This window comes from Scyliorhinus torazame, chromosome 15 (genome assembly GCF_047496885.1).
Source record: "Scyliorhinus torazame isolate Kashiwa2021f chromosome 15, sScyTor2.1, whole genome shotgun sequence".
Taxonomy (NCBI): Eukaryota; Metazoa; Chordata; class Chondrichthyes; order Carcharhiniformes; family Scyliorhinidae; genus Scyliorhinus; species Scyliorhinus torazame.
In genome coordinates this window covers 48,942,508-48,967,878 of record NC_092721.1, presented here as the reverse complement: position 1 = coordinate 48,967,878, position 25,371 = coordinate 48,942,508, and the positions used below count along the sequence as shown (strand labels likewise).

Here is a 25,371-nt window from a genome sequence, read left to right as displayed (position 1 = left end):
CAAAATTGTTTTTATATTTAACATAATACGTTCTACATTTCTGGTCCGAATGGAAGTCTGGGAGTGACTATCTGGTAATCAGTCACCTTATTTTTTTTTTTGAAAAATATTTTAATTAATATTTTCAACATTTCTACAACAGAAAAACACAATCCCAACACCACCACCCCCCCCCCCCCCCCATCTAAACTTCCCAGACCCCCCACCCCTTGACGGCAACCTGTACCCTAAAGTGTAAGATAAATAAAGCTTGTGTCTTGTCGAACCCCGCATCTGCCCCTCTCAGAGGAAATCTCACCTTCTCCAAATACAGGAACTCCAATAGATCCTCCAGCCACACCGAGGTACAGGAGGGAGAAGCTGACCTCCACCCCAACAGGACTCGCCTGGGAGCGACCAATGAGATGAAGTCTAAGTCATCTGTCCCTACACCCGTCTACAACCACAGCAGGTATGACACCCCGAATATGGCCTCCAGGGGACCAGACTCCAAATCTACATGCAGAACATTAGACATGGTGCTGAAAAACCACCCCTAAATTTCTCCAGCTTTGGGCAGGACCAGAGCATGTGAACATGATTAGCTGGGCCCCTCCCACACAACTCGCAGCTCTCCTCCACCCCCCTAAACAACCGGCTCATCCTCGCCTTCGTAAAGTGCGCCGTGTGCACCACTTTTAATTGAATCACCCCCCCGCCTCGCGCACGAGGTTGAGACGTTAACCCTCTGTAGCACTTCGCACCATAGTCCCAAAATCCTCCTCCCACTTGGCCCTTCCATGGACACCTCATCCTCCACCATAATCCTATTGTAAATCGTCCAGCCCACCTCCGACAGCACCTTATCCAGCAACGCGAGGGCGGTGCCACCGGAAAGTTCGGGAAGACCTTTCTCACTGGAAACACCAACTCCTCCAAGCTTGCAAACCACCCCTCCAAAAACAAATCCTTCATCTCCTTCACACCACTCTCCTTCCATCCCCAGAACCTCGCATCCATCCTCCCTGGCTCAAACTCATGGTTCCCTCATATCGGCATCAGCCTCAAGCCTTCCCTCAACTTAAAGTGCTGTCGGAATTTCCTCCAAATCTTCAGCGTGGCTCCCACTATCTGGATAATTCCCTGGGGCGACCGGTAGTGATGCCGCTGCCAGCGCCCACAACCCTGACCCCTTAAAAGAACCCGCCTCCATCCGCATCCACAAAGCCTCCGTCTCCTCACTCCAGCCCCGCACCTTCTCATTCGCTGCCCAGTAATAGTATAACAAGTTTGGAAGGGCCAACCCTCCCCCCCCCCCCCCCCACACCCCCCTTCACATCCCACCACACTGCCACCCTCTTTGGAGCACTGCTTTCCTTATCCTAGTTACCTTCCCTGTCTACACAAGCGACGAGACCAGCCTATCCACCCACTTAAAAATTGACTTCGGTAAAAAGACCGGCAGACACTGGAACAGAAACAAGAACCGTGACAGAATGTTCATCTTCACTGCCTGCACCCGGCCTGCCAGCAATAAGGGGAGACTATCCCACGGCAACAAGTCCTCCTTCACCCTACCGACCAAGCTCATGAAATTGAGCTTATGACGCCGTGCCCAATCCCACGCACTCCTACACCCGAAATACCGAAAATGAGTTGTCGATACCTGGAATGGCAACTGCAATATTCGCTTTTCCTTAAATTCAATTTATCCCCCGAAAACACCCCAAATCTCCTTAGCAACCCCATTACATCCCTCACTGATGACTTTGAGTCCGAGATGTACAACAGCAAATCGTCCGCGTACAGAGAGACACCCTATGCTCCCTCCCCCGCCTCACTATCCCCTTCCATAAGTCCAAACCCCTCAGCGCAATGCCCAAGGGCTCAATCGCCAGTGTGAAAAGAAGGGGGGACATGGGGCATCCCTGCCATGTTCCCCGAAATAGTGGAAAGTACCACAAATTCATATCGTTCGTCCATACACATGCGGTCGGATCCTTGTATAACAATTTCACCCACTGCACAAACTTAGGCCCAATCCCAAATTTCACCAGCACCGCAAACAGATAACTCCACTCCACTCTGTCAAGCACCTTCTCCGCATCTAATGCCACCAGCACCTCCAGCTCCCTTCCCTCTGCCGGAGAAAGCACCACATTCAGCAGCCACCGCACAAACAAAAATAGCTGCCTGCTTTTAACAAACCTCGTCTGATCCTCCCCACCAGAAGGCACTCCTCCAGCCTCAACGCCAACACCTTCACCAATATCTTAGCATCCACGTTCAGTAAAGAAATGGGCCTGTACGACCCACACTCCACCGGATCCTTCTTTTTAATTAATAGTGAGATGGATGTCTGCCCCACCGTCTCCGGCAATACTCCCCGAATCATCGCATCCTCAAACATTTCTACCATCATTGGTGCCAACGTATCCTTCATGTTGTTATAAAATTCCACCGGGAACCCATCCGTCCCCGGAACCATACCCGATTGAATCTTCCCTATCGCTGCCTGCACGTCTTCCACCCCCACTGGTTCATCCAATCCCGCCCTCTCCTCATCCCCCACCTCCGGGCACTCCAGTCGCTCCAGAGACTCCCTCATCTCCGACTCATCCTCCGGCGGCTCTGACTTTTGCAAGTTGCTATAAAAGTTTTCAAACACCTTATTCACCTGCGCCGGCACCACCACCAACCCACCCGTCCCATGCCTAATCCGCACAATCTCACTGGCATCCGTCTGCCGACAGAGCTGGCCCGCCATCAATCGACTGGCCTTCTCACCAGACTCATAGACGACCCCCTCGCTCGCCTCAGCTACCGAACCACCCTCCCCGTGGATCGAAGATCAAACTTTGCCTGCAACTCCTTCCTCCTCACCAAAGGTCCCGGCTTTGGGTCCTCGGCATGTCTCTCATCTACCTCCAAAATCTTCTCCATCAACCACTCTCCCTCCTCCCCTGCCTCCCTAGCCACCTTTGCCTTGAATGAAATGATCTCGCCCCTCACTACCGCCTTCAACGCCTCCCAGACCACCGACGGCGAGACCTCCCCATTCCGTTAAACCCCACATACACCTCAATCACCTTCCCCATTTTAGTACAAAACTTTGAGTCTGCCATCAAACCCACATCTAGCCTCCGCGCCAGCCTCTGGGCTGGCCCCTTCGCCAAGACCACATCTACAGTGCGGAGCAGAATCCGATCGCCGAATACTCTGTCTTTCTCACCCCAGCTAGCACCACCTTCTCCACCACAAAAAAGTCGATCCAGTCCTCTTATTAAAGGGATTCAGATTATGTTCTAATCACAAGTACAATGAATAATAAATCTTCTGGAATGCGAGTAACTTTAAACAATGCTGGAAATCACCAAACACTTCTGCAATTGCAGCATGAACCAATAGAAATCATTCAGCAAGTAACTGAAAACTAGCTAATGATCCTTCCGGCTATTCAATGTATGCCTAGCTGTGTCCATTTAAGAGATAGAATTAGTTGGCGCATTGAGCTCCAAAATGGCAGTGCCGATGCCAATCAGTGCCACATGCTGATTGATGCCATGATCGGCCTATTGTGCAAACATTCGGTGGGCGCATGTGCTAAGCTGCACCCTCAACAAAATGACATCCACTGGAGCTGGCACAGAGACGTGCAAAGGCCCTACAGGCACTATTTTCTGGGGCAAAACAGTACTGGCAATATCAAAAACCAGGGCCTGATGGATTCAAGTTTCCTGACCAAATTGCTTTTAAGAGAGAGTTGAAGAGGCATAATTACTAAAAGACCAGCAGTGAGTTGTGTGGTGTCGAGCAGGAAATAGATTATCATAGAATTTACAGTGCAGAAGGAGGCCATTCGGCCCATCGAGTCTGCACCGGCTCTTGGAAAGAGCACCCTACCCAAGGTCAACACCGCCACCCTATCCCCACAACGCAGCAACCCCACCCAACCAACACTACGGGCAATTTTTGGATATGAAGGGCAATTTATCATGGCCAATCCACCTAACCTGCACATCTTTGGACTGTGGGAGGAAACCGGAGCACCCGGAGGAAACCCACGCAGACACGGGGAGGATGTGCAGACTCCGCACAGACAGTGACCCAAGCTGGAATCGAACCTGGGACCCTGGAGCTGTGAAGCAATTGTGCTATCCACAATGCTACCATGCTGCCAATGGGTAGCAAAGCAATAATGCAAAGGTAGAGGGATGGAGGTGGCAGTCTGGGTTGTAATGGCTGCATAAGGCTTCACAAAATAAAATGTAACATCAGCAATGTGATTCAGAATATTCTCCAAGTAATAGCATAAAACAAAATACTGTGGCTGTTGGTGGCTTGGCCATTTAGCTGCATGTAAGAGACCCCACGGCACAATACAGAGAATAGCAGGCGATTCAAACGGCATTTTGTTCAGAATTAAAGAGCAAATGTCACCCTTGTTTCTCTTATCAACGTTAATTCATTGCCTCCAATACTTAAAGAGATTACTTATGTCTTAGTGACCAAAATTGAACACGGGGTGTGATCTGACCAAGGTAGCAAACAGTTTTAACATGAAATCTTCCAATTTATAGGCAATAGGCCAAGCAATATAATTTTAAAATTTGCTTTGTTTACTGCTGCTGCACCATTGGAAGTTCTGAATCTATTATTGAGTCTAGTATGCTCTTTCCTTCAGTTTATTTTGGCAATTTGTATGCCAATCATGCCATATTGTGATATCAATTTATCCTGTAAACAGGGAGCCTTGCTGTGTTAAAGTCATGTGTCACTGATTTTCTTAGGTACACATTTTATCCACCTCCTTTCATATGTCCCTGGCTGTTTTATTCATCTCCAATTTGTCTGAAATAATACTGTTTGCAGAGCATCTGCGTTGAAATCATTATCGGTTTGACTCAGTTGGGACTGTTCTCACTTCAGAGTTAGCAGGTCAAGTGTGCAAGCCCCAGGGAGTGCTGCGTTGTCAGAGCTGCAGTGTTTCAGATGGGATGTTAAACCATGGCTCCCGCCTGGCCATTTAGGTGCATGTGAGAGACCCCACGCTACAATGCAAAGAAAAGCAGGAGATTCTAACAGCATTCTTATCCCTCAACCAACAGCATTTTTTTTCGTGTCTGCAAATCCATGTGAATATCTCACTGAATTATTGTAACCATTACCTTAGGAAATGGTTTGTGCCCTAGCGTATTTCATGAGGAAATCTCTAAAATAAATGCTGATCAAATTGGGAGAAATAAGACATACACTTTGGGAATGACTGGATGTTAAGTTAATTTGACATTTGCAAGCAGATTAACAAAATAAGACATTCTGAAAGAACAACTGTTGTTTATGAATTTGTACCTAGTGGATAACAATTTCAGTCTGAATTGAGTTCCTTGAGATCGTGCTGGCATGAAGTGAAGGAGTGAAGATCTTCTTTCAGTAACAGCAAAGCTTTAATCAATTGTCAAATTTTTTTCCACAGTTTGTAAATCCTAGGCATGTAAGGAAAGGGATTTATTCAAGCCATGTGCAAGATCCAGCACCAAACTGTGAGCTGAATTTGCGGTTGATGAGAAATGGGCACAGAAAGTGGAACGCTGGCACACATTGGTCTATTGCTCAGCAACTCACACAAGTAGCTAGCATTGTAGTGAGTCAAGTTTCTTTGTCAGGGTCCAATTCATTAGACTAGATTAACCTGTCAGTAATGATTAGCTTGGTTACGGGAATTTAACTGGGACACCTAGTACATCAAGTTTGTTGGTATAACGTAAATTGATCTGCATAGATACAGCCATCAAATCAAACCAACATGAGAGATGAGGTTATTTTACTCTGCCCTCAGCAGCCTCCTACGACACTCACATTATTTTATAACCATTGATAAGAGTGATAACTGCGCAATCCTCAGAAATCTCATCATCAGTGAGGAGATCTTCAATGGTATAGTGTAGCAGTACTGCCAGAGAAAATGGGACAAGCTAGGATACATCTAACAACATAAAACCAGGAAACTGTGATACTGGACAGTCTTTAATGGAGGCAACGAGGGTCTCACCCACCAACAGAGAGGTCCGACGAGAGCTTTGGGTTTCCTCTTTTAGAGAACGTCCACTGAATTAATTACTGCTCAGGTGCTTACCTGGATTGGGATGGGCATTCTCCTGACACAAGGACCCAGAAAGCAACATTGCTGCCTTCGAAGACTGCTGGCCAAACAGACATGCAGCTGCATTGAATGGCAGCGCCACCAGTGAGACAATGGCTGTTGCCGGTACTGCATAAATCTGAGGCCTAGTGTTGTCATCGGATCCCAAGCCACAGGTGAATGACGGCGGAGAGGGGTCGCAAGGTGGTGGGGGAGGGAGGTTGCAGGAATGGGGGAGGGTAACAAGGGCAAAGGGAATGGTTCTCGGCGGGCACCCCTTCATGATGCCAGGTTCCTCGATCCGGCGCTGCATGAGTTTGCTTGTCGTGCTCCCCACATGTTGAGTACCCCCACCCGTCGCTGGGCCAACACTAGTGGCAGGAAGGTGAAGATGTTAAGTGGAAATTAATTGCCAGCAGGGCAGGATGGCGGTTCATGAGTTTTACTCACCACAAACTTTAAGAAGGTGGAGGCAGGAAGGTGGCAGGAACCCCGTCTGCCACCTACCTTTTTAATTAAATACCCCTGCCACCAAAACTGCCAACGGGAAGGTCATTAAATTCCACCCATATTGTGGGCCCTCTCCCAAATTGTGTACCAGCATAATCTATAACCGCATGATTCTGTGCACCCAACTCCTCAGTATGGAGAAAGGAAGGAGCCCAAACCTGATTTAATGTGGAGTGCAGAAAAGTCTTCCAAGAGTATATCATGAAATGAGGTGTGAACCTATTGAAGCCACTGTGCAAAGTAACTTGCATGCTAAACACCAAAGCAATGATCTAAAGGCGGAATTAAGCAGTCCTACATATAATGGATAGAAAATAAAGGGCCGGGATTCTCCGATAATGGGGTTAAGTGTTGAAGCCGTCGTAAATGCCGGAGCGTTTTACGACAGCGTCATCTGGCCCCTAGTAGCAGTGATCCTGCGCTGCACAGGGGGCCAGAACGGCACTGGAGCCCCTCACGCAGCTCCAGCCGCCGATACAGATGCCAGCGTGGCCGCCGCGTGACCGCGCATGTGCGCCATTGCCGGCATGGGTCCGCACATGCGCGCTACAGCCGGCACGGGTCCACGCATGCATGCCACGGCCGGCACGGGTCCACGCATGCATGCCACGGCCGACACGGGTCCGCGCCTGCACGCCACTACCGGCGCGGGTCCGCGCATGCGTGTGGGTTGCCGTCTCCACGCTGGCCCCTGGACAATATGGCGACGCCCTACAGGGGCCTGGCGTGGAGGAACATAGGCCACCCCCCCCGCAATTAGCCCGCCCGCCGATCGGTTGGCCCCGATCGCGGGCCTGGCCACCGTGGAGGCCCCCCTACTACCTTGACAACACCCCACTCACATCCTCCTCACATTCCCCTCTTCCTGTAAGGACCCTATTCCATTTTCCCAGTTACTCCGTATCCATCACTTCCATTCGGAGATGCAACCTTTCATACAAGCGCTTCTGGTATGTATTCCTTTCTCTGAAATGAGAATTCCCTCAACACCACCACAACCCCCCCGCCCCCCCCTGCTGCGGTTGACAGCTAGGGTGCTCCTCTGTCTTCATTGTATTTTACACAATACTGTTCTGACCCGTTCTGTTCCCTCCTAGCAACATGTTAGGGTTCTCATCTTCCACCTCCATATTTAATGGATCATCCTTCACCATTTCTACCACCTCCAGCTTTATGGCACCAACAAAACCCTTCCATTTTTGAAGGGAACAAACATTGATCCACTCATCAATCACCCCGACACCCTATCCATTTCCTAAAACACTTTCCCATGCAAGCGCAGGAGAATTAACATCTTCCCTTTTACCTTCTCTCCTCATCGTCCAAGGCACCAAATTCCTTCCAAGTGAAACAACAATCTGCTGTACATTTTTCAATGTAACTGTATTTGTTGCCCAAGGTGTGGTCTCCTCCACACTCGGGAAAGCAAATGCCGACTTGGTGGCTGCTTTGCGAATCATCTCCATTCACAACATAAACCTGAACCTGAGCTTCCTCTCACTTGCCATTTTGAGTATCTACCTTGCTCCCACTCTGACCCTTCTGCTTTTGGCTTGCTACAATTTTCCAATAAAGCTGAACGCAAGCTAAAGGAACAATGCCCCATCTCCCAATTGGTCACTCTAGAGCTTTCTGAACTCAACATTGAGTTCAACAATTTTAGATCATCTACCCTATTTTATTTTGTATGTTTTTTTGTTGGTTCGGTTTTCCTTCTTGTTTCTTTTTTAATCCCTTTGCTTTAACGGACAGCTGTTATCCGGCCATTCATAATTTCACTCACTTTGGCTTTTGTACCGTTAAACATTTTGTCATTTCATCTGTCCTGCCTTCATCCTATCATAGACCTTCTCTTTTGTTCTTCTTCCCACCCTCCAACTTTTCACTTGCTCAAAACCTATTACATTTCTACCTTCTCAGTTTTGAGGAAAGATCACAGACCTGGAACGTTTAACTCTGTTTCTCTCCACAGATGTTGCCTGACCTGCTGAGTATTTCCAGCATTTTCCATTTTTATTTGTTTTCTATCAGCGGAGATCAGTGGAGGAGCGATTACGTTTTTGTGAGATCGGCTCTGCTCATCTTTTCATCCTTGTGCACATTTTTCCCCCGTCTTTTCTTGGTTTAAATGGTATAAACTATGTTCCGAGAATTGTCGGTCAGTGTTTCTGCACGATAAGAGCCACGTTAGAATGTTTAAATCCTTGCTTGTTCATGGCGGCTGGAAGGAGTTGAGGTGGGACCCTGCCTTTTGTGGTGCAGTTTCTTTTGAGCGAGCTCCCGCCCTGATGGTACGGTGTGCATCGATGGTTGATGGCAGTCAACAAAGTTGCTGTTCTGGTTGGGAAAGAGAGCTCTGAGGTACAGGTCGTCAAGAGCCGCAGGGTTTTTTTATGGCCGCAATGATGGCGCACGAGAGGGAGCACTCTCTCTGGTGGGAGCCCACCTCCATACAGCCGAGTTCCTGCTGCATGGTCTGTCGTCCATCCTGATGGAGTTGAAGAGAAAGAGTGGGAATAGGAGAGGAGCGCTGCTGAGTCAGGTCCACAAGATGAGGCGGTGGAGGAGTTCCCAGGTGAGTTCGAGAATTGGAAGCCATGTTTTGGGAATCTCGATCCGGAGGCTGGGCAAATTAAATTTGATGGAGCCCATCTAATCCTGTTTTTGAGGCCTGGCGTTGGCGTGGCCTTCCAGCCATGGGCAGAGCCGAGGTTGTTGACTGCCTGGATTCTGGTGAGACGTCATGGTGAAAATAATTGTGTCTCATACTTCGATCATTGAGATCCTTGAGAGATCCTGAAGAGTGCTCATTGATCCTGATCCTGTCTCTTCCCTGATTTTGGCCTTCTTTGTGCGCCAGTGAAGAAATCTTTATCCTGAGGTCTGCCTCGCATTTCTGCACCTCAGTTATTATCCTGGACTTTGCTCTCTGTCGATCATGTTGAAGTTTCATGTTGACAATTTTTTCTGTTTACAGGGAAGTGAGTAATGTGAGTATCATGGCCTCTACTGTTAATGATTCTCCTGATTTAATTGTTTATATTGTGTTAAGCTCAATGTTGAATGCGGGATTTGGGCAGACTTTATTCTTTATCCTAAATGGATTTGGATCTGACAATCTTTATGATTGAGGGAGGGGATGCTTTTTGTTGTCTCCACCTCTTCCCCGTATCGCTGAGATGAAAAATGAGCAGAGCGGGTGTGGGGGAGGGGTGGAGGGTTGGAGTTGGTAGGGATGGGAGGGGGGGGGGACAGTGTGGCTCGGTCTGTCAGCCAGGTGGACAATGATTTTGGGATGGACCGAGCATTAAATCTTTTTTCCCCTTTTCTCCCAGGGTAGGAGTGAGGTCCCCCTTCAGTTCAGTTGGCAGACTTTCATCCATTTTGGAATGTCTTAGGCGATAGCCCAGCTAGTTCTTCCAGGGCACCGCCCGAAAATCTGCCCCTTCCTCTCTGGGGTGGGTTCCCCCTTTCCAGCTAGAATCTGATGATATCCTTCTTAACCTCCGGTTCATGGCTATTTTGGCACCCCGAGGGATTGTGTCGTTGCCTGATGGCCCGGTGGTCTGTTCCTCCCTTGGACCTAGGACCCTGTGGATTGGTCTGGTCTCCTGGTCTTTGCTCCTTACTCTTTGCACTTTTTAAAATTGTCTATGGTTAGGGGTTTGAGATCCTTGGCCTCAGATTTCCTTGGACTTGTGGTATTCTGTCCTCTCCTTATAGTTATATGATGGTTGTCCGCTCTGTCCTGGGCCTGGAAGGGAGTTTGATTGCGTTGTGGGTGTCAGTATAATTACCCCTTAGCTCTGGATTCTCGGGTTTTTTTTATTCCTGTTATTTTTCTTTGAATCTATGGATATGATGCAAATAACTCTGTGTTGTTGACAGTAGCCTGCCTTGGTGTGGACGGATCTTGTATCCGTGGAATTTTGTCCCCAACTCATCCGGGCTTATGTGTCCCTATGTTGGCAACGACTTCTGTTCAGTGCTGTACATGTTTATCATTGATTTTTTAAAAAATTTAGAGTACCCAATTCATTTTTTTCAATTAAGGGCAATTTAGCGTGGCCAATCCACCTACCCTGCACATCTTTGGGTTGTGGGGGCAAAACCCACACAGACACGGGAAGAATGTGCAAACTCCACATGGACAGGATCGAACCTGGGACCTCGGCGCTGTGAGGCAGCAATGCTAACCACTGCGCCACCACGCTGCCCCTATGTTTTGCATTGATATACCTGCATTTTTTCTCTTTTTCGTTTGTTTAGATGCAACAATTGTAAAAGCTTGAAAACTTCAATGAGAATATATTAAAAAAACAAAAGATGAGTGCCTTGGTCAACAAGAGCCAACATCGCCAAAAGAAAGTCACTGGTCTTTGTGTCCCAATTGCCTACAAAACAGTGACTACATTTAGAAAAATAAATTCACGGGCTGTGAATTACTTTGGGATGGCCTGAGGGCCCGAAAGATGAAGTATAATTGCAAATATCTCTCTCATGGTGTTTTTTTAGACTCGCCAAAAAGCTTCACATTTACATCCTTTCTTTAATACATCCATTCTATACTTCACAGACTTTGACATATCCAACAATACAACATGGATATGGCGGTACGTCTAAGTTAATACTCCAATGCCACCTGACTAAACAAACCAGTTTCATTAATGTAAATATTCGCAGTAATCACAAGCTGAAAATGGTCTTTTTATCTCAAACGAAGCAAACAAAGGCCCCCGTTATAAATAATGCCACAGGGTGATAACCCGACAGACAAGGCGATGATGAAAACACTCTTTATCTACACTTCTCACTGGGAAAATAATTCAATGTTGCATTTCTATTTGCAGCTCTGTGTGATTAAATACAAAGGAAAAAATATACGTGAAACCTGTTGATCAGTAATCGCAGTCACATTAAGTTGTAATACAAAACAGTGCCTTTCATCTATAATGTGGACAGTTAAATTCCTGACCAAAAAAGAGTGGTTTTAAAAGGGTACTGTCGCAAGAGATTTTTGCTGCGCGAACCAAAAATCAGTAATGCAAACAAACACTTTGCACCATCTGTGGTCTTTTCAGAGTTTACACTGTGCAGTCTCCCTCTGCAAGACGAGAACACTTCCTGATCTCATCAGGAACTGTGTTATTGAGTACCTGCCACCTATTAGTGCTTTTAGCAACCTCAGCTGTTCAACCAGTTATTGTAATTGCTTCCCTCTCCCAGTGGAGAACAATGTCCCTTTAAAGTAATAGGATTCCTCTGTGCCTGAACCCAGAGTGCATGTATCCACCATTCAAAGCTCAAACCAGCGTTGTCCACTTTGGCATTTTAATCCTTAATTCATCCCCTGAGTTTACTTGCATCTGCACAGCTTTCTGAGTCCAGAAGATCAGAGCAGACAGGGCAAAAGGAGCTCCTCATTGTCAGCATTGCCACTGCTCTGCAGACCTCAGCCAACAAGTAAGTTTTGTCTTCTGTTACTCTGTCTCCTTCTCCGCTGCTTGCACTTAAACCTTTTGACGGGAAGCTGAAGATTCATTTCATCTGGTATTCCTGTGAATGTCACAATAATGCCATTCATCAACATAATTTCAATTTCTTGCCAAAATTATGTCAGTCCATCAATTCCATCCAAGCCAAAGATGTCAACTCTGCAACACTCTCTCCAACCAAAAGCATCTGGATTTCTCCAAACACAATGTCTGACAATGTGGCCAGTCTCAATTCAGTTGAAGAGCAAAAGAAAATCTGTGTACAACAGAGTTATGAAGCAACAGCTGTTCATTATTTATTCATAATATTGACCTTTCACCCTTTTGATGCACATCATTTTATAGCTGCAACGGAGTATTATCCCGCTATTTTTAAAATTATATATTTTTAGTTTCAAAACTTTGATTTTAACCATTGTGCAGGAGACCAGGGTCAAGTTCCAGCTCAATAGCAGGATATTTTTTAAACACCAAAAGATGGTCATTGTGAGAACTTTTGCACTTGAGCAGCACGGTAGCATTGTGGATAGCACAATTGCTTCACAGCTCCAGGATCCCAGGTTCGATTCTGGCTTGGGTCACTGTCTGTGCGGAGTCTGCATATCCTCCCCGTGTGTGCGTGGGTTTGCTCCGGGTGCTCCGGTTTCCTCCCACAGTCCAAAGATATGCAGGTTAGGTGGATTGGCCATGATTAAATTGCCCTTAGTGTCCAAAATTGCCCTTAGTGTTGGGTGGGGTTACTGGGTTACGGGGACAGGGTAGAGGTGTTGACCATGGGTAGGGTGATCTTTCCAGGAGCCGGTGCAGACTCGATGGGCCGAATGGCCTCCTTCTGCACTGTAAATTATATATGATCTTTAAATTTTGTATGGCACATAGGATTGGGGTAATGGATGAAACCCATGTCAACCTCTTTTTAAAATGGACACAAAATTGCAGGCCCTGACGAGGTTGCACAGTGGTTAGCACTGTTGTTTCACAGCGCCAGGGTCCCGGGTTCGATTCCCGGCTTGGTTTCCCGGCTTGGGTCACTGTCTGAGCGGAGCCTGCGTGTTCTTTCCGTGTCTGCGTGGGGTTCCTCCAGGCGCTCCGGTATTCTCCCACAATGCCCGAAAGACGTGCTGTTAGGTGAATTGGACATTCTGAATGCTCCTCTGTGTACCCGAACAGGAGTGTTTCGACTAGGGGCTTTTCACAGTAACTTCATTGCATTGTTAATGTAAGCCTACTTTTGACACTAATAAAGATTATTATTGTTATTAGAAGGGGATTCATGTGGCGCAGTGGTTAGCACTGGGACTGTGGCACTGAGGACCCCGGTTCGAATCCCGGCCCTGGGTCACTGTCCGTATGGAGTTTGCACATTCTTCCCATGTCTGTGTGGGTTTCACCCCCACAACCCAAAGATGTGCAGGTTAGGTGGATTGGCCATGCTAAATTGCCCCTTAATTGGAAGAAAAATAAAAAATAATTGGGTACTCTAAATTTAAATTTAAAAATTATTGTTATTAGAATCAGGAATATGAGATTATCTAACTGCAATGTCATGTTTGCTTTTTTGTGCACATCAGGCAAGTAAGCAGTCCCCCCACCTGCTTCCCCCCAAAACAATCTAAGCTTTAGACCTGGATATGGAGCATGCCTAATAAAGAAAATAACAGCTATTGCACTCTCAGACACAAATGCAGTTTTGACAATTATGGGTGGCAAGGTGGCACAGTGGTTAGCACTGCTGCCTCACAGCTCCAGGGACCTGGGTTCAATTCCAGCTTCAGGTGACTGTCTGTGCAGAGTTTACACTTCCTCCCCATGTCTGCGTGGGTTTCCTCCGGTTTCCTCCCACAGTCCGAAGGTGTGCAGGTTAAGTGGATTGGTTATGATAAATTGCCTCTTAGTGTCCAAAATGTTAGGTGGGGTTACTGGGTTAGAACATAAGAACTAGGAACAGGAGTAGGCCATCTGGCCCCTCGAGCCTGCTCCGCCATTTAATGAGATCATGGCTGATCTTTGTGGACTCAGCTCCACTCTCCGGCCCGTACACCATATCCCCGAATCCCTTTATTCTTTAGAAAGGTATCTATCTTTTTCTTAAAAACATTTAAAGAAGGAGCCTCAACTGCTTCACTGGGCAAGGAATTCCAGAGATTCACAACCCTTTGGGTGGGTTACGGGGATACGGTGGAGGCATGGGCTTAAGTAGGGTGCTCTTTCCAAGTGTTGGTGCAGACTCGATGGGCTGAATGGCCATCTTCTGCACTGTAAATTCTATGATTTCTGGCTATAATTTACAAGTGAATGGATATGCCCTATGCAAATTTGGTGCAGAACATGATCCACTATGTTATCCCTGGTATTGAAATGACAACACTGATTTACCTTCCGGGGACAATTCACCAGCTGAGGGCCTCACTATTCTAAAACTTCCGGCCGGCTTGTCATGCTGAGCATGGTATACAATCATCATCCATCCAAACAGTGGGTAAAATGCTGATACATTATGTATTGCCATTACTGCAAAATAATAGTAACAGAGCAGCTGTAATCCATATAACATTATTCATAGGCAAAGGTCCCCATGTACTCACTCCACAGGCAAAGTCCAGTCTGCTGATGTCTCTTTAACCTGGGGTTACCCCATCTCTGGATCTGTAAAGATTTAATCACCTGCTAATGGTCGCATTCCAAGCATTGTCTGGCGTCTTTGAATTTGTCTATATATATGTTTCTGGAGCATACCTCTTCATTCACCTGAGGAAGGAGCAGCGCTCCGAAAGCTAGTGACATCGAAACAAACCTGTTGGACTTTAACCTGGTGTTGTAAAAGTTCTTACGATGTCTCCTAAGGAAAGGGTAACAGGAAAAATGCTACATTTCAGTTGGCCAGAATCACTGGGCAGAACTGTCCCTGCCACCAGCAGGCTTCATGGCAGGGCGGATGGACAATCCCACAGGAACATGAAAATCAGTTTCCCGACAGCTAGGTTTGACAACGGACATTTGAGGTCCTGACCGTCGGGGCGGGATGATGGTATATCTCCATTCTTACCACAGCCGATGGCATCCCATTGACAGGATTCCAATTAACTCCCAACTAGAATTTCCCACCTCCAAGCCAATCACCCCACTCCACCGGCATCAAATTGTGCTGGACCGGAACACACCTGGACCAACACGGTGTGCATTTCGAATCCCTACAGTGCAGAAGGAGGCCAATCGACACATCAAGTCTGCACCAACCCTCCAAATGAATACCTTACCAAGGCCCAATCTCCCGCCCTATGCCCGTAACCCCACCTAGGTGCAATTTAGCAGGGCCAATCCATTTAACATGCACATTTTTGGACTGTGGGAGGGGTCTCTTCCCAAGCAACCCTCCGAGCACCAGTGAGTTTGGCTATCCCTGCGTCCTCCTGTTGCGCAAATGTATCCGTGCGGCGACTACCAGAATGTGGGACCCCCGCCTGAACTGGTCCTCGTGCCCAACGAGGTTTGTGTCCTGGGCTAGTCGAGGGTGCAGGTGACTTCTGTGATGGCTCTACAGGGGCAATTCTGATGTCACCCTCATCATCCTCATGTGGGCTGGAGTTTATGGTGGAGTCTGCTTCTGGGTCTGCCCCTGCCCTCTTCTTGTTGGCACCTGCAATTGCGAGAGGAAAGAGACAGTGACTGTTTGGGCTCCCTCCAGCATGACTCCATGCATGATCCTTCACTATCTAGGTAGAGGCAGTAAGAAGTCTTACAACACCAGGTTAAAGTCCAACATGTTTGTTTCAAACAATAGCTTTTGGAGCAGTGCTCCTTCCTCAGGTGAATGAAGAGGTATGTTCCAGAAACATATACATTGACAAATTCAAAGATGCACGACAATGCTTAGAATGCGAGCATTAGCAGGTGATTAAATCTTTACAGATACAGAGATGGGGTAACCCCAGGTTAAAGAGGTGTGAATTGTGTCAAGCCAGGACAGTTGGTAGGATTTCACAAGCCCAGGCCAGATGGTGGGGGGTGAATGTAATGCGACATGAATCCAAGGTCCCGGTTGAGGCCGCACTCATGTGTGCGGAACTTGGCTATAAGTTTCTGCTCGGCGATTCTGCGTTGTCCTGAAGGCCGCCTTGGAGAACGCTTACCCAGAGATCAGAGGCTGAATGCCCTTGACTGCTGAAGTGTTCCCCGACTGGAAGGGAACATTCCTGCCTGGTGATTGTCGTGCGATGTCCGTTCATTCGTTGTCGCAGCATCTGCATGGTCTCGCCAATGTACCACGCTTCGGGACATCCTTTCCTGCAGCGTTTGAGGTAGACAACGTTGGTCGAGTCGCACGAGTATGTACCGCGTACCTGGTGGGTGGTGTTCTCACGTGTAATGGTGGTATCCATGTCGATGATCTGGCACGTCTTGTAGAGATCGCCATGGCAAGGTTGTGCGGTGTCGTGGTCACTGTTCTGAAGGCTGGGTAGTTTGCTGCAAACAATGGTTTGTTTGAGGTTGCGCGGTTGTTTGAAGGCAAGTAGTGGGGGTGTGGGGATGACTTTGGCAAGATGTTCATCTTCATCGATGACGTGTTGAAAGCTGTGAAGAAGATGTCGTAGTTTCTCCGCTCCGGGAAAGTACTGGACGACGAAGGCTACTCTGTCGGTTGTGTCCCGTGTTTGTCTTCTGAGGAGGTCAGTGCGGTTTTTTGCTATGGCGCGTTGGAACTGTCAATCGATGAGTCGAGCGCCATATCCCGTTCGTACGAGGGCATCTTTCAGCGTCTGTAGATGTCTGTTATGCTCCTCCTCGTCTGAGCAGATCCTGTGTATACGGAGGGCTTGTCCATAGGGGATGGCTTCTTTAATGTGTTTAGGGTGGAAGCTGGAGAAGTGGAGCATCGTGAGGTTATCCGTGGGCTTGCGGTAAAGCAAAGTGCTGAGGTGACCGTCCTTGATGGAGACGAGTGTGTCCAAGAATGCAACTGATTTTGGAGAGTAGTCCGTGGTGAGTCTGATGGTGGGATGGAACTTATTTATGTCATCGTGTAGTCGTTTCAGTGATTCTTCGCCGTGGGTCCAAAGGAAAAAAATGTCATCAATGTATCTGGTGTATAACGTCGGTTGAAGGTCCTGTGCGGTGAGGAGGTCTTGTTCAAACCTGTGCATGAAGATGTTGGCGTATTGGGGTGCGAATTTGGTCCCTATGGCTGTTCCGTGCCTCTGAATGAAGAACGTATTGTCGAAGGTGAAGACGTTGTGATCTAGAATGAAGTGGATATGTTGCAGAATTGCGTCTGGAGATTGGCAGTTGTTGGTGTTGAGTACTGAGGCTGTTGCAGCAATGCCGTCGTCATGGGGGAGGCTGGTGTAGAGTGCCGAGACGTCCATTGTGACAAGGAATGTTCCTGGTTCAACTGGTCCATGGGTGCTGAGTTTCTGTAGGAAGTCCGTTGTGTCGCGACAGAAGCTGGGCGTGCCCTGTACGATGGGTTTCAAGATGCCCTCGATGTAGCCAGGGAGGTTCTCACACAGGGTCCCATTGCCTGAAACGATAGGACGGCCTGGTGTGTTGGCCTTGTGTATTTTCGGGAGGCAGTAGAGATCTCCAATGCGGGGAGTACATGGGATGAGAGCACGTAGGGTGCTCTGAAGGTCTGGATCCAAGGTCTTGATCAGTCTGTTGAGTTGGCAGATGTGTTCCTTGGTCGGATCTGCGGGTAACTGTCTGTAGTGTTCTTGGTTGTTCAGTTGTCGGTATACTTCTTTGCAGTAGTCCGTTCTGTTCAGTATGACAGTGGCCCCTCCTTTGTCTGCTGGTTTGATGACGATGTTGCGGTTAGTCTTGAGAGCGTGGATGGCGTTGCGTTGTGCTTGGGTGACGTTCGGGGATGTCTTGTGAATGCGACTGATGAATCTGGCATTGACGCGACTCCTGAAGGCTTGAGCATGTCGAGTCTAAGGCAGCGGCCTTCCGGAGGGGTCCAATTCGACTCTTTCCTCTTCGGTTGCTGCACCGCAGATCTCTCGGTCTGCTGTTCCGGTTCATTGGTAGTCTCCTTGGGTTCGCTCTTGGCCTCTTGGGGGCTGTGGAAGAATTCCCGGAGCTTCATTCGCCTGATGAATTCCTCCGTGTCTGCCGCGAGACAGATGGGGTCCATTTTGGTGGTGGTGCAGAAATTGAGCCCTCTGCTGAGGACTTCGATTTTGTCTGGTTGAAGGGTGTAGTCCGACAAGTTGACAATAGATTTCCCTGTATTATTTTCCATGTGGTACCGGGGAGGCTTGGTTGCTGCTGGTGGTGATGCCGAGTTCCTCAAGCTTCCTGTTCTTAGTGTGCATATAGGTGGCGTAGTATCGTTGTCTCATCTGTTTGGCGGTGTTCTGCAGCTGGTCCGCTGCGTCCTGAGCGCAAGTTGAGAATGTGGCCTCTATCTTGGTTTCCAGGTTGCAGTGTCTGCTGTAGAGCTGGCGTACGAGGTGGTTGAGGAGTGTGAGAGAGGTGCGACGGCGGAGTCTCTCAGCGTAGTCTGTGTTGTAGGTCGACTTGAGTGGGTTCGTGATCTGTAGCCCTTTCGGGATCTCGTCTGCTTTCTTGCATCTTTGTAGAAACTAAATGTCAGTGTCTATATGCGCGATCTTCCTGGTGAACCTCTCCACTTTGAGCCGGCAGTTTACGGTGTCGATGGTAGCCATGATGTGGACATGTCGGCGTTGGCCGGCATCTCCACATCATAGGTAGAGACATGATGCAGACTCCGCACAGACAGTGACCCAAGCCAGGAATCGAACCTGGAACCCTGGTGCTGTGAAGCAACAGTGCTAACCACTGTGCTACCATGCCGCCCGGTACTGTATGGAGGCTGGATGCCCGGTCCCCAACCCTGCAGACAGGCTGCTCTCTGTATAGCGTGAGCTGCCTGAGTTGAGCTAAACGCCCTCCCATCCTCTCTCTCTCATGCTGGTTGTGCACAAACTTGACCTGCACAAGGAGAGAAGATGGATTGAGAGCACTTGTGATGCAGGTGGTGTTCACATGCTGCCAGTAGACAGGCTGCTGAATGCCATGTTGAAAGATGCACTGAAGCTAGTCCATCGGTGTTCTTTGACAGGTGCCTCGAGAACGGTGGGCTAATGCAGATAGAAGGGTAATGCACGATGAGTTATGGCACCATTTGTGCTTATCAGTACCCTCTATGCCAGACCCCCACACACCTCACTGCCTTCCACAATATAAGCTCTCAGTGTGGCAGGGACAAGGACCATCAGTCACCTCTCTACCTGCAGATTACAAGGACGACGATATGTCTATGAGGCATCGAAGCACCACACTGGGAAGCCCTTTATGCATCTACAGCACAGATGGTGGCCTGGCTTCTGAGACCCTTATCCCAGTTCCCACTCTGTGAGATGAATTTGAGCAGGCGAGGGTTCGCTTACCCTGGTGACGGAAGAACTCATTCAATCTCTTTCTGCACTGTAGAGCTGTCCTCTGGTGTGCACTATTCACCACCCAGCCGACTGTCTCCCATGCAGGGTTGATGAGTCGGGTGGACCTCCTCCTTCCATCCCTTGGGTAGAGGACGTCTCTCCTGTCTTCCACTACATTTAGCAGTACCTCCAGGAATGAATCGCTTAATCTGGGTGCTGGTGCTGCTTGGGGTCTCCGAGCATTTATTTGGGCCGCAGTTCAGACTGGGATAAAGCTGCAACCATTCAGGGGTCTTTTCAATATGATGCATGAATATGAGGGCAGGGCACATGCCTTCCTGCACACCCTGCCATTAACAATGCCTGGGAACCGCCAGCTACATAATTAATTAACCCAGCGTTGCACAATTTGTTGTGATTTCCCACTAGGCTCCACGGAAGGAAATACTCCTGTTCCCCACCCCACCATGGAGCTTCGGCTCAGAGAGGAAAATCCCAGCCACAGATACATTTAGAAAATAAAAACACAATTGATCAGAAGACTTCAATGAATCTCAAAGATGCCAAGCAAAGTCCAAGCCACTCTCTACATATGTGACAAAATAGGTCTCTGAGCAAATCCTGAGTAGATGGTACTGGACTGTACGGTGGTGCATACACTCCATCTGCCTCATTGGAAAGCTCTGATGCTAAGATCCAGATATGCTGCAGAATTCTGTACCCAACATCTTAAACAGGCCGTGGAGACATTGCAAAACTAAAACATCAAGCTGTATGTACCTGTGCTAAAAACACAAACTTATATCAAGATATTTATAAAGTACTGTAGGATGTAGGAAACTCATCCAATATTCCAGTGTAGCATCTCAGAGCATTGGTTGTTCCCACTCTGCTATCAGTTTAGGGGAAAGAGTATCACTCCTCTTCATTCAATTATTCCCGAGTTCTTTCTGATGACTTGAAAACCACATGCCTCCAAGTCTATTGATAGAAATTTTTCACTGCAAAGACCACGGTATCAGTATCTTATGTGTCTTATGATCGCATGAGAAACCTGGTCATTGCAGGAACCTACAAATGATTGAACAGCACAATGGTTCCATCACCAGACTTACTGTGCCACAACCCAGTCTTGGTGTACATTAGTATTTATGTCATGGTCCCATTTCCTTAAAAAGATTGGGTAATGTTGGATTGATGCAGAAATATGAATCTCGCAAATTCCCAGCTCAGTGAGCATAAATTCTCTCAATCCTGAACTGGAGATCACATATGCACCTCAATCAAAGAAGTAAAACCACTTCTGATTTGGGAACACTTCATTGCTGGATAGCGCCTGAATATCAACATGGATTAAAATTAATGATGCTTTAAATTGTAGGGAAGAATGCACATTGGTGGAAGCCCTGTTGTTATGGTTAATTGCAGGTGCTGTTCTACACCAAAGTTATGTTTTACTGCATGTAGCCAAACAGCACATCAGCCATCTGTTTACTGGGTAATGGAGCACCCTCCTGTGAGGCCCCCTGTTGAAACCCACGAGCCATCAGTGACACAGAAATTGAAACTTTGTGTTATGTGAATGTCAGAAGAAGGGCACTGCCGACTGAATGGTGGCCCTGAAACTGGTCATTCGTAACTTGGTAAATACCTCAACCTGAACAGCTTCAGCCTTTGCAGATTCTGAAATTATGTACATGACATTTATTTGTTTCTTGACGTGTGCGTAGGGTTCAGTGCGCTCTTGAGTGTTCTGTGAACTTTTCTCTCCTACAGTTTTGTCCTGCAGTGCGCAAGGACAGGGCATATTGTAATTGTGATGTTCTCCAGCACGTTTGCATCTCCTGGAGATTAGAATATATAAACCCAGTTTGGGAATAATGGACACTGAGTGCATGGCAGCAATCAAAGTAATCAACCAGAACTTAATTGGCATTATTAAGCAGCAGATGTTAAAATAACAAAACATTAGCCATAGATTTCTCAATGCATGGTGCAAAATGCTCAGGATGATGTTGTTTTCCTTTTACTCCTTTTTGTGGTCAATTTGGGTGGGCATTCGCAGAGGAAAACATATCCAGCAGTGTTCTGCTGAAGCTTTGTACTTCCCCGTGTTAGTACTTGGGTCTCTGTAGGGGTTCCTACTGCAGGAAATTGGTGAAGGGAGTTGACTCTTACCAACTTTTACAGATGCACCATAGAAAGCATCCTATCGGGCTGCAGCACAGCCTGGTATGGCAACTGCTCGGCCCAGGACCGCAAGAAACTTCAGAGAGTCGTGAACACCGCCTAGTCCATCACACGAACCTGCCTCCCATCCATTGACTCCATCTACACCTCCCGCTGCCTGGGGAAAACGGGCAGTAAAATCAAAGATCCCTCCCACCCGGCTTACTCACTCTTCCAACTTCTTCCATCGGGCAGGAGATACAGAAGTCTGAGAACACGCACGAACAGACTCAAAAACAGCTTCTTCCCCACTGTCACCAGACTCCTAAATGACCCTCTTATGGACTGACCTCATTAACACTACACCCTGTATGCTTCATCCGATGCCAGTGCTTATGTAGTTACATTGTATATGTTGTGTTGCCCTATTATGTATTTTCTTTTATTCCCTTTTCTTCCCATGTACTTAATGATCTGTTGAGCTGCTCGCAGAAAAATACTTTTCACTGTACCTCGGTACACGTGACAATAAACAAATCCAATCCAATCCAATAATAAAAGCAAAATACTGCAGATGCTGAAACCTGAAAAAAAGAAAAAGTGCTGGAAAAACTCAGCAGGTCTGACGGCATCTGTGCCGAGAGAAACAGAGTTGACATTTTGAGTCCAAAATGACTCTTCTTCAGAACATGAAATCAATTAACTTACTTGATTTCCAGTGCTTTACACATTAAAACATTGTCTTATGCTCAGGCTATATAGTATATATGAGAAACATCTGTACTACATGGTACTTTAAGTTGTAAATATAGTGACGACATTAGCCCATATAAACTCTTACCTTCAGTTCAGTAATTTATCACAGAATCACAGGATTTACAGTGCAGAAGGAGGCTATTCGGCCCATCGAGTTGGCATCGGCCCTTGAAAAGAGCACCCTACTTAAGTCCACACCTCCACTCTATCCCCGTGACCCAGTAACCCCACCTAACCTTTTTGTTTGGACACTAAGGGCAATTTAGCATGGCCAATCCACCTAACCTGCACATCATTGGACTGTGGGAGGAAACCGGAGCCCCTGGAGGAAACCTATGCAGACACGGGGAGAACGTGCAGACTCTGCACAGACAGTGACCCAAGCCGGGTATCGAACCTGGGACCCTGGCACTGTGAAGCAACGGTGCTAACCACTGTACTATCGTGCCTCCTGTTGAAGCTAGCATCAGCCTCTGAAAGTTCCTCTATGCAATGTATTGGTAGGTTTACTAAAACTCAGGCAGTATAAAAAATTTGGAATATGGAAACGTGATTTGGTTGCCAAAACTGCTGTGAAACTGTTGAAAGGAAAAGGAGTGCTTTAAAAGGTGGAATGATAACAGGATGCTACAAATGCCAACAGGATTACCCTGCATATGTTACAACTCTAGGCACAAATATTCTTTGGGGAAACGTGGGGAGCCTCCCCTTTGCTTCAATTCATGTACTTAATGATCTGTTGAGCTGCTCGCAGAAAAATACTTTTCACTGTACCTTGGTACACGTGACAATAAACAAATCTAATCCATTCCAATCCTTTTGGTGACAACAAGCCCCAATAATCTTAACTTTTATTATCACCATTTTGGCTGTTTTGTGAAATTGTGTTCGAGAACGTGCAACAACTCTTTCAGCAGAAACTAACGTGATGTGCATCTTACACTTTAATGGGCCTTATGAAGACTGAAGCATTTTATAATACTGACCAACCACTAACCCTCACTGGGACGTTCTAAGAAGGAGGAGGCAATTTCGCCCCCCCACCCCGCCCCCCCTATTGCCTCCACCCAGATACAGGATTGGGCCCTATTACTTGCAGCTTGTGAACATCCTTTGGAGCACCGCCCAGGAATGCTAATAGCTAACGCTGATGCCTTGAGTGCCTCCCACAGACCGCAAGTCTAGTTCCCTTGCCAGCGTTGGAACAGGTCACAATGACCTGAAATTGTTTAGAGATATCACCAGTGTCTGCAAAGCGAATCAAAATCTAGACGCAAAACGATCCAACACTGTCAATATTGAAGCACTTGATCCTGAACGGCGAAGTCCGACGACAACCCTCAGACGACATGAAACTTTAGCTGACCAAGAAAGGTGAACTCAGTGTTGAGGACAGTACCATTCCTTGGGGGTCACGGGTAGGTGTCCTCCACCAAGGGTGGTGCCTAATTCTACTGGATCTACATAATGGCCACCCAAGGCTCTCTATAATGAAAACACTCACCAGGAGCAACGTCTGGCGGGCCAGTCTTGACTTGGTGAAGCAGTGTAATTCATGCCAGGAGAATCAGAAACCCCCTCCTTCAGCCACCCTGTAGCCAAGAGAGTGGCCTGGTAGGCAATGGGTGCAAGTGCACATAGAATTTGCTGTGCCTTTTCTGGGTTCTATGTTTTTGCTCCGGGTAGATGCACACTCCAAATGGTTGGAGATGCACTGCATGGGCTCCATGACCTCTATCGCTACGATCGAGAAACCACAAGAGTTTTTGCACACATGGCATACCGTAAGTCCTGGTTTCCAACAATGGAACTGCCTTCACTAGTGGTGCGTTCCAAAGCTTCATGCAATCCCTCTTGATGCGAAGGTCTCAGATTTGGTTCACCCCTCCAGACCAAGTACCTTGTCGACACACCTCCAGCGAAGAGGCAGAGGAGACCTTCTTGCTGCGAGAGGACTGAGGGAGAAATGGACTTAATGGGGAGGGATGTTATGGTGGCCATGAAGGACATGGGGGAATGTCAATAGATCTCCCCACAGGCTTTGTGGAATATGAATTCCTCTAGTGTGAGGTAGCTCGCCTAATAGAGATGTGCGGCGGGAGCGAAAACCTGATGCTCCAACCCAGACCCATATCTCTTTGGTCCCTCGACTTGGACGCAAGTATTGAAAGCCTGAGCAGCGGCCTTTTTTGTTACTGCAAAAAAGGGATTCATTAATAGAAAATTGGCCTTGGCTAAGTTATTACAGTCCCCTCAACCCACACCCACTCCATTCTCTCGCAGATCATCCAATGCACATTTCAAATCCTCCATGTCCCCCATGTATCTTCCACAGCCAGTCACCCAGTATTCAATATATACAATTCTCTTGAGCAGTGCAGTACTATTGAGAATTATTTTAAAATTATTGGAATAAAATTAAAGCTCCAAACATGTTGTAAAATTCTGAATTTAAACATTATTATTACGAGGAAAAATCCTACTCCAGTGTAAATAAATGTTATGCTTTAAGTGCCTTAAAGTGCCGGGGCGGTGGGTCTCCCGGGGACAGGGGGTCTCCCAGGGGGAGGGTCTCCCAGGGAGGCGGTTACCCAGGGGGGGTCTCCCAGGCAATTGGAGTCCCCCGGAGGTCTCCCAGGCAATTGGAGTCCCCGGCTGTTTGGGCTCTGGGCTTGGTGATACCCTGGTACACCCCACACCTGGACACCTTGTCCCTGGCACACTGGCAGTGCCACCCTGTCACCCTGGCAGTACCACCCTGGCACTTCCAGGGTGCCTAGGTGGCACTGCCAGGCTTCCTGGATGCCAGGTTGCCCATGCCATGGATTGGGCTCGGGGGTGCCCTGCCCTTTTGAGGTGGCATGCGGGGGAGAGGTTGATGACCCCTAATTGGCACGTTTGGGCCTTGTGGGGGGGT

The 25,371-nt window shown here is 47.7% G+C and overlaps 1 protein-coding gene and 1 long non-coding RNA gene across 2 annotated transcripts in view; one reads left to right on the top strand and one right to left on the bottom strand.

Annotated features, from left to right (window-relative positions):
* Positions 1–25,371, bottom strand: part of gpc6a (glypican 6a) — a 1,492,324-nt gene that overhangs the window by 1,428,656 nt on the left and 38,297 nt on the right. The window lies entirely within an intron of this gene.
* LOC140391587 (uncharacterized) overlaps positions 11,829–25,371 on the top strand; it is a 57,434-nt gene continuing 43,891 nt past the window's right edge. The window contains exon 1 of the long non-coding RNA XR_011935124.1: positions 11,829–12,094. This is a non-coding gene — a long non-coding RNA (uncharacterized lncRNA). The remainder of the gene's footprint in view (positions 12,095–25,371) is intronic.